Source organism: Quercus robur, chromosome 10 (genome assembly GCF_932294415.1).
Source record: "Quercus robur chromosome 10, dhQueRobu3.1, whole genome shotgun sequence".
In the NCBI taxonomy this organism is placed as follows: domain Eukaryota; kingdom Viridiplantae; phylum Streptophyta; class Magnoliopsida; order Fagales; family Fagaceae; genus Quercus; species Quercus robur.
This window is the reverse complement of record NC_065543.1, coordinates 25,033,896-25,044,137: the sequence shown is the minus strand read 5'-3', so window position 1 is coordinate 25,044,137 and position 10,242 is coordinate 25,033,896. Positions and strand designations below refer to the sequence as shown.

The window sequence follows — 10,242 nt, the reverse complement described above, 5'->3', positions numbered from 1 at the left end:
GAGTTTGGGCTAAATTGGAACTTTGCAGAAAAATAAATCTGCATGTGGTTCGATCGATCGAGCCTTGCAGCTTTAGTCCAATAAATTCTGCAATCACTCGATTCCAATTTTACAAATAAATATACTTTGAGCAAGCGTAAACCTAGACTCTATGTTTTGATCATGATTTGCCAACATAATACAAATTAAAGTTCTTATAAATTAGCTCCTAAAGTCTTAGAACCTAACAATCTCCCTCTTTGGCAATCCGTGACAAAACACATCACAAACATGAAATGCTCAAAGTTACAAACAGCTCATATACAATTCAACCTAACTACTATCTATCAGTTGCTAGTGTAGACAGTAGCCATGACTGAATTAACCTGTATATTCCTGAAACACTTCAACAAACACATAAACGCATGTGTGGAAAATATAAGTAAAACAAGAGTAAATTCTAACTCTCCCCCTAAGTTAAATATATCAAAAAGTTTTTATATTCTCCCACTTTCAAAAATAATTTCAGCTCCCCCTAAACAAAACAAACAGGATTCCCACATTCCCACATTTCATCAATTTCTCCCCCTTTTTGTCACATATTTACAAAGACAACTCAAACAAAGAGTAAACAGAAAACATACACAACAGGAGTTAAGAGAAAATAGAGAATTAAGGGAACACAAAACAATTCAACTATATAGAAAATAGAGACAACTCCCCCTACAAAGGTTAAAAACAAGCTTCTCTCCTTATAAAAATAGGAAACACAAAACAAGTGTTGATAAATAAAAACACGCAAACCAAACTTAAAAACGAAGTTGAGAATACGCATGAAGAAAAATATTATCTCTTTCAATAAATACGAACATAACACTATGTGACCCATAAACAGTTGCATAAGTAGAGAAAATATTTGCACATTGATTATCCATCATATCTCTTAAGAGAAATATTTTCAGCAGTTCATACATAAAAATAGCATTTACTAAAAAGTACATAACTCAAAAATTAATTAATCAATTTTTAAATCAAGTTGAGTACCTAATTTAGGAAAGTGTATGCATGTTATGTGTGAAAATAATAAAAGATATGACTACAAAACTGCAAGATGGATACAAAAAAAAAAAAAAAAAAAAAAAAAAAAAAAAAAAAAAAACAATGCAATGCATGTGAATCTGAAACATAAATGATGCAAGAAAAAAAATTGGTCAAAAACTTAGAAACTGAAAATTTTCCAGTTTCAATCAGTCGAGCATCAATTGAATACCAATTGAGATAAGCAGATTTAAACCAAAAATTTTAATGCATTTTTGATCGGTCAAGAAACATCTTCGATTGGTTGAAAATCTGGAAAACTCAAATTTTTAAAAAACAGAGCAATTTAATGCAGAAACTTCTCAAAGCACAATGTTTCATGAATGAAATGCATGAGTATAAGATTAAAAGTTTTTCAAAAACACTTATATTCAACCCAGATCTTTCAAAAACACATTATTGAATCAATTTGTCCTCAAAAACTCAAACATTAAACACATTTTGTGTTAAAAGCAAGGAACATATAATCTTGGTTGGCCAAAACAAATTCACACACAACATCATGTACCAAGTTTAGCAAAGAGTAACTTATGTAGTGTGTGCAACTAGTAAAAGCTTGAGATACATTTGAGGTGATAAGTATATAGTGATTAAGCACACTTTCTACAAAATTCATCACATAGAATTTGAAAAAGACCATCACTAAAAGAGTTACATCATATAACTCCTACATCTTCTAGAATAAAAGTTTGCAATCATGTAAGTTTCTTGATTTTCCTCATAGCATACACATCAATTTTTTTTATTAGAAACTTATTAAAATAGCCAAGGATAATGTACACACCAATTTTATTTGATTGAATCAATTATAGTCCAATAATGTACACACCAATTTTAGCATTTAAACCGAGGCTACATCTTATGTTCTTTTTGTGCATGTGCTACACTTTCTCGAGCACAAAATCTTATGATATGCACTAAGGTGTTCATGATTGGCTAGTAAACAGTGGTGAGATGGTTATTTATGCCTTTCTAAAGAAGTTCAAGTTCGACTATCAAAGGCATGTGATTTCAAGATTAAGAATAAGTGATCAAAAACTATAAACATCTCCCAAACAACATGCACTACAAAACTCAAATTAGTAAAGTGCAATAAAATAAACTCATCCAAACTAAACAAGGTACATAAACATGTTATGTAAAGATAATAAGGCCAACCTTGATTTCAAATCCAAGAAAAAATAATGCAAAACGAATAACAATCTTTTTGGTTTAAAACAAATTTAATGACCAAAAACAAAAAGCACATATTATGCTAAATGAACAATGCAAATGCAATGCATGACAGTGCTTAACTAAGTTATAGAGGGCACACAAATAAGAAATATCAATTTCTTAATTAACCCTTAAGTACATGTACAAACTAGTACATACTCACACAAAATCAAAAATAGCTTAGCACTTATATAACACATACTATTCAAGTTTCTCCACAATGCCAAGCATGTTCTAAATCAAGAGAGAAATATCACAATTCAGGTAATCCTCAAGAAAAATAAAACTAGACACAAAATAAAATATTTTTGTCTTTTTAAAATTTTTCAATGTTTTTGGATTTTTTTTTTTTTAAACAAAAAACAACCTAAAAAACAACCAAAAACAAAAACAAAACATTTCCATAAATAATTGAAAGAATTAAATCAGGGACAAGTAAACAACACTCACCTTAGAGAATCTTTTCTCACCCATATAGCACAAGTCTTGGGCTTTATAGGTGAAAATCCATGAGAGGCAGAGTGTATTTAAGGGATTACACTAATCTTCTAAGAGAGACTGAAATCCTTCAAATTCCTTTCACAAGCCAACAAGCTCAAATTTTTCAAAAGAATATGAAACAATTTATATGGACTTATGGCAGGAGAAATATCATCACATATCCTAGACTGAAACACAGAATGCTTAAATTTCAATTTATGACAATTAGGACAAATGTGACCGGAGGCACCACAAAAGTGACAAATAGGAACAAATTTAGGAACACCAATATTCCTAACAGCAAATCTAGTCTCAGATTTTGGTTTTTGCCTCAACAAAGAACAATTTGTTCCAATATGACCAAGAGCACCACAAAGACAACAAGTAGGTACAAAAACAGATTTATTATGCTCTCTAACAATAGGTTTAGACATAGGTTTAGAAACATCAGTGTCTACATTAGAACTTTTAACTTTGTCTAACCTAGCAAAATAAGCATTTTCTTTATTATTCCTCTTAAAATGAGGGATATAAACTTTCTCAGTTTTAGACTTAAGAGAAATAGAAACATATCTGTTATCAACAACAAGCTTGGTACTAGTCAAATTTTCAATTTTAGCTTTAGATTCATCTAACTCTTATTCCAAACTTTTCATCTTCTCATCTTGAGAGGAAATTTGATTTCTCAAAAATTCATTCTTTTTATTAGATTCATCTAATCTCATAATCAATTCCTCTTTTTCACAATTAGCCAATTTTAACTCTTCTTTAAATTTCTTAGCAATTTTCAAAGATTTCAATAATTCCTTATGGAGAGTTTCACTGGCATCAATAAGATCAACAGAAACATGAGCAGAAACATGATCAAAAGATCTAAAACAGAAGAGTTACCTGCTCTGATACCACTTGTACCTTTTTAGACCCCTTAAAACCACAACTAGATTAACTTAGGTAATTAGCCAAATGATTACTTAGTCAAATTATCAAATCTAGGTTAACACACATATATCATATCAATGTAAAGTGTGAAAATAAAGAATACAACAATATAATAACCTTGGAAAATCAAACTGGTAAGAAACCTGGGAAGGATTTAACCTAGCTATCCTCAAGATAAAACTGAATCCACTATGAAAGAATTGAAGTTTACACAATAGCGACTTAGACCACTAACATCCTATTGCTACCTCGAGTAAGAAACCTATTACCACGACCCCATGATAGCTCCGAGTCCACGGACTACTCTTTCTGGGATTCCCAGCAAGTACAAGCACTCCTGCTTGTATATCTCTAAGCTCTTGAAATAGCAACTAAATTGATTATCAAGTTCTTGACATAATCTTGATTCTTGATAACCCTAAGTGTATGTGAAGGCAAACACCTTTAGATCTTACAGAAGATTCACACACACAACATAAAAAGCAACAAAGTCCTTAGAGAGCTTTTGGATACAAAACCCTAGATCTACAAAAGAGGCACAAGATGCACTCTAATCTCTCTAAAAAACTTATAAAAATGTTTTAGGGTTTCCTTTATATATAGGAGTGTTTTACTTGAAACCCAATACATTTAAGTAGAGTTTGAGCTAAATTAGAACTTTGCAAAAAAATAAATCTGCATGTGGTTTGATCGATCGAGTCTAATTTTCGATCAATCGAGCCTTGCAGATTTAGTCCAATAAATTTTGCAATCACTCGATTCCAATTTTACAAATAAATATACTTTAAGCAAGCCTAAACCTAAACTCTATGTTTTGATCATGGTTTGCCAATATAATACAAATTGAAGTTCTAATACATTAGTTCCTAAAGTCTTAGAACCTAACACAAACCCACATCAAAAGCTCACAAATTAAATGTATTCAAATACATAGTTTATCTCCAAGTAGTTTCATAAGATATTTTAATAGCTAAATATCCACAATATTCTCAAGGTCCTCAAAACCATTTCTTGTCAAAATATTTTGCATCAATTTCCCAAAATAATACAATTTAAGACAAAACGTCTTTAGTATTTCCAAATAATACTATAAATTCATGAAATCCACTATCAAATGAATTCAAGGATACTTTTCTTTTCCATGCCAAATATTCATGTATTTCCCTATATGCAAATATTAAACATGATGCATTTTTCATATATAATCACATATAGTAAGGTCACAATACAACTCTTTTTAGGAAACATAGTTTCAAGAATTATTTTCCAAAATGTATTTAACCCCAAAAAACATTTTGCAATATGATTATTTTCCAAAAATCCCATTAAAAAGCTACTTACCTCAAAAGACCAACCAATTTTACCTCAATCGGGCACCACAACCTAAGCAAGCAATCCAATTACTAGGTCCATCACCAACAATCTCGAAACCTAGAAACACAATGATCAAGCCTATCAATAACAAGACCTGTCACAAAGTACCTTCAAACTTGTCTCCATAAATCGAAAATGGTCCCCTAAAATCAAATTGAGTGCCTAAAGCCTAACTTGACTATCCCAAGGAACCTATTCCCAAGGGACATCAAACAAGCATACAAGTGATCCAAAGGATCATAACACAAACAAAGCATTTTAATACACTATTGCAAGAGATCAAACCAAACCATTGTTAAAGTTAACTAAGTAAAACACATGTAGAAGAAAATGTAAGAATTTACAAGTCAACCCACTCAACAAGAGTTTCAAGTAAATTCACAAAATCCCAACATACTCGTCATACTTTCAGGTTCACTTCACAGCAGGTCATCCCTTTTGTAAAAACCGTTTGGTCCATAAAAATTTATCCAATCATCTTGAAATTAAATAGAGATAAGCTCTTATATGTGTAGTATGTACCACAAAAAATTCGGCTCAAAATGATTTTTCTATAATTTATTAAAAATGAAGTAATGCAGCTTACTCAAATCTGTCAGGACAGATTTACAATTCCAAAATAAAATTACTTTAATCTTAATACTTTGGCAAAAATTTTCGGACTTGATTAACCTCAAAGCTACATGTTTTAGCACATGATAACAATTATGAATGCAACCAATAACCTCATATAATAGTCAACACAACATAAGTCAAGAAATTCAAGCCCATAACAATATAGGCAATTTATCAAACACTTGGCACGTGACAAGCAAATGGCTGCATTCACATATGTCAAAGTCACTCAGATGCAAAGGATACACACTTTAGAGTCAACTCACATCAAAATATGCAACAACAAGACCCATATAGTTGATCTAGCAAACCAAACCTCAAATAACCATTAGAAAACTAATCAACCAAAACCTTTTATCAAAGCAAAAACTCTCAAATGATATGAAATTTTCGGATTTTAATAAAACCATTGCTACCCAAATCATCTTAACCCTCTAATCTTCCATTATTCACCAAAACACATCAATTATTCACCATAATAATCATGAAATAGCAAAACCCAAAGGATCTAATAGAAGAAATTGAGATAAAAGCTTAGATTTTTACCTTGGGTTTAATCCACTTATGTCACGCCCCAAACCCCTAAGGGTCCAAAGCATGAGAAAGACGTCTGAAAGTACCTGTAAATTTTTTATTCTTTTTCCTTTTTGACAATCTAATCCACAAAAATTATATCAAGTACTAATATCAAGAATTATCATAATAATTCCATTGAATATACTCTCAAAGTAAGTCAAAGCTCTAAGCATGAATTACAATGACCATTGGCCACAAAATAATAGAGGTCTAAATAAATAATTACACATCAATAGCATGTCCCATTAGTGGGAATAAAGTCACAACCACTATAATACACAAACGAATGAGTCAAGGCTACTTTAAGATGTACAACATCTAATATCTCCAATACAAAAGTTCAGCCTCCATCAGTAGTTAGTCTAACTACTATTAGCCACCAAAAAACTCTCTCAAAAGATTGTTACCTACTCTGAAAAGTTTATAAAATAATGGGATGAGACAGAGCCCAGTAAGTAGCATATTTAATGGGGGTGGAGGAAAAGCAAGTTTCATATTCAATAATAATAATCTGATAAGAATTATCTAATAATGAAACAAAAAGTTTCTCAAAGTAAATACCTTGAAACTATATACTATAATCTGTGAGTACCAACAATATAATTTCCAAAACCATAATATCTAACGTAAGGTAAATTATCACAAATATACCAAACTACCACATAGACCTGTCAAGGGACCCACCCATTCACAACTAGCATGATATTGTCCTCTTTGGTATGCAAACTCTTGGCCCCATGGACAGCAGTCTCACCCATACCTTCAAGGTTTTTCTCTCCCCCCCCACCCCATGGGCAACAGAGAGAGCGCGTCAAATAGGACCTCTCTTGCATGTGGTCTCTTGGCCCCATGGGCAGCAGTCTCACCCATACACAATCAAGGAACCTCTTCCCTCCATGGACAGCAGGGAAGAATGTGTCATTCAAAGTGAAAGGGCACTAACCTGGATTTGATTCCGTTATCACAAAGACTACTAAAACCAAATCGGGTGATCACTGGGAAATCACACATAGCATGGTGTTAAAACAACTTACAAGTTACATTACTTTGAAACACATAGTTTATATCCAGGTAGTTTTAGAAAAACCTTAAATAATCTAACTTCCACAAAGTTTTTAAGGTTTTTATCTTCATTTTTGTCAAGAGATTTTCTATCAATTTCCCACATAATAAGACAAGATAAGCATCTTTAAATTTTCTAATATACCATAAAATCTAAGATTTCCTTATCTAAGATTAAATAAAAGATACTCAATTTTTCATATCAACAATTCATGCATTTCCCCAAATGCTATACCAAATATGATGTACTTTTCATATATAATAGGGTCACAACACAATGCTTTTAAAAAAACGTATATCCATATATAATTTTTCAAAATGTGTTTGACCCATCAAACAACATTTATGAAACATGGTTATTTTTCCAAAAATCCCACTAAAAAAAAACTACTTACCTTGCAACCACAAAATCCTAATTCTCCAACCTCCAAGGAGATTAGCTAGAACCTAAACAATATCAAGTAAACCTATCACAATAAGTATAGAGTTTGAAATTGCATCTAGCCACAATTTAGGAATTGCCAAATAATCACTTAATTAGGCAAGCCTAGCATCTAACCTCATCGATAATAATATATACAACTTCCATAGTTTCTTAACAGATTGATTCACAGGGCATAAATTCCAATTATAAAGTTAACCCATTTAATATCATCTCCAACATTATGACTAGTTTTCATAAAATTTACACTACATCATTAAGAGACCCTTGAAAACAAAATCAATATATTTTCCAAGATAAGAAATTTAAAACTTCAACTAACTCTAAATAAACCCAATGGCAATGGAAAAATTAAATTTACCAGCCATCACATGTTATAACTTAAAATCCCTAAATTTTACACCATACATAAACCTTAAGTAGTCATCAGTAGCGCAAAATATATACCCACTCATCAAATAATTCCACCAATAAAAAATCCATACATAAAAACACATAAATATCATTTCCAATGCTCATAAATCATACGAGTATCATTATTAAAACTTAGATAAAAATAACCTCAAGCAAAAGTGCAAAAACCCACCAAAAAGATGAGAAATTTTTACCTCAAAAAAAGGATGTGAAGGTGTTTATGGGTTCCCAAGAATTTTCCGGTGATCTTGCCGAAAAAATGATGGTAGAAATGGTGATGGTGGTGGTGTGGAAGTACCGATGGAGAGTTTAAAGGAGTGAAGAGAGTGTTCTACCAAAAATGAAAGAGAACAAAAAGAAAGAAAAGAGAAGTAGGGACTGAGCCAGCCAAAGAAGATAAGATAGAGTGATTGTGAGGTGGGTAGTGGGGTAGGTGGGGCTTGGCACGTGGAAAACCAAAAACAAAATATCTGATCTTGACCTCTTTTTTTTTAGAGCTGACTGGGACGTTACAACTTAGCTACTAGGAAAACCAATGGAGACATAATCCTCAACAAGGAGTTCTCGACTAGAAAGAGAGAGAGAGAAATGAGGAAAGAGATATGGGAGCTTGGAGGTTTGGTCATGGAGGGTGGTGAGAAAACCCACCAAAAAGATGAGAAATTTTTACCTCAAAAAAAGGATGTGAAGGTGTTTATGGGTTCCCAAGAATTTTCCGGTAATCTTGCCAAAAAAATGATGGTAGAAATGGTGATGGTGGTGGTGTGGAAGTACCGATGGAGAGTTTGAAGGAGTGAAGAGAGTGTTCTACCAAAAATGAAAGAGAAGAAAAAGAAAGAAAAAAGAAGTAGGGACTGAGCCAGCCAAAGAAGATAAGATAGAGTGATTGTGAGGTGGGTAGTGGGGTTAGGTGGGGCTTGGCACGTGGAAAACCAAAAACAAAATATCTTATCTTGACCCCCTTTTTTTTTTAGAGCTGACTGGGACGTTACAACTTAGCTACTAGGAAAACCAATGGAGACATAATCCTCAACAAGGAGGTCTTGACTAGAAAGAGAGAGAGAAATGAGGAAAGAGATATGGGAGCTTGGAGGTTTGGTCATGGAGGGTGGTGAGAAACAAGAAGAGAGAAAAAATACAAAGGAGGAGATAAGGGGGAGGAACGGAACATGTAGGCTTAGGGGGGGTGGGTGGTTGACTTATGGGAGGAGCTTAATTACAAGTTTACCCCCAAAATATCTTATGGTAAATTACCACTTCACCCTTAAGGTTCCTTCCATATTTCATTTAGCCCCATAAATCACTTAAGTATTCATAAGTCCCCCATAAAATAGTTAAATGATAGGACAAGAATGTATTGACCCCTTGTGATGAATTAACAAATTAATTAGCCAAGTTAATTAATTAATTCAATTATCATGCTATAGTGTGGTAGCAAAACAAATCACCAAATAACTAAATGCAGCAGAAATTAAATTGACACGGTGATTTGTTTACGAATGGCTAAAATCTATGCGACAAAAATCCCAACGGGTGATTTTAAGGTCACTATTCCTAAGAATTCAATACTATCACAACAAGCGGTTACAAGTAGCAAAACAAATCACCAAATAACTAAATGCAGCAGAAATTAAATTGACACGGTGATTTGTTTACGAATGGCTAAAATCTATGCGACAAAAATCCCAACAGGTGATTTTAAGGTCACTATTCCTAAGAATTCAATACTATCACAACAAGCGGTTACAAGTAAAGGAATCCTAGTACCTTATACCAACCTACAGTTGAACCCTTATCCTAATACCTAATTGGACTTGTTCTGTGGTGACAATCTCTCTTTTCAATGCAGGGCTCCTAGTACATGACTAACCAATTCAATATGTGAATCCCAATACGCGGCTTACTCACCAACTTGAAAAAGATGTTGGCTGCAAAGTTCTTTAGTTCATTGCACGATGAAAATCACGAAACTCCTTGGTTACAAAACCCTACAGTGTGCAAACATAGCAGCTTCTTCAAGAGAAAGATGAACTAAGGAGTACAAACAC

At 32.8% G+C, this 10,242-nt stretch overlaps 1 long non-coding RNA gene across 2 annotated transcripts; it reads right to left on the bottom strand.

Moving 5' to 3' along the window:
• Positions 1 to 6,394: 6,394 nt before the first annotated feature.
• On the bottom strand, positions 6,395 to 9,183 carry LOC126703418 (uncharacterized). 2 transcript variants are annotated; one of them, XR_007648057.1, is made up of 3 exons: positions 8,389 to 9,183; positions 7,734 to 7,785; positions 6,395 to 7,271 (listed from the first exon to the last, which is right to left on the bottom strand). It is a non-coding gene; the product is annotated as an uncharacterized LOC126703418 (long non-coding RNA). The 2 variants fall into 2 exon arrangements; XR_007648056.1 differs by lacking the exon at positions 7,734 to 7,785.
• Positions 9,184 to 10,242: the final 1,059 nt, after the last annotated feature.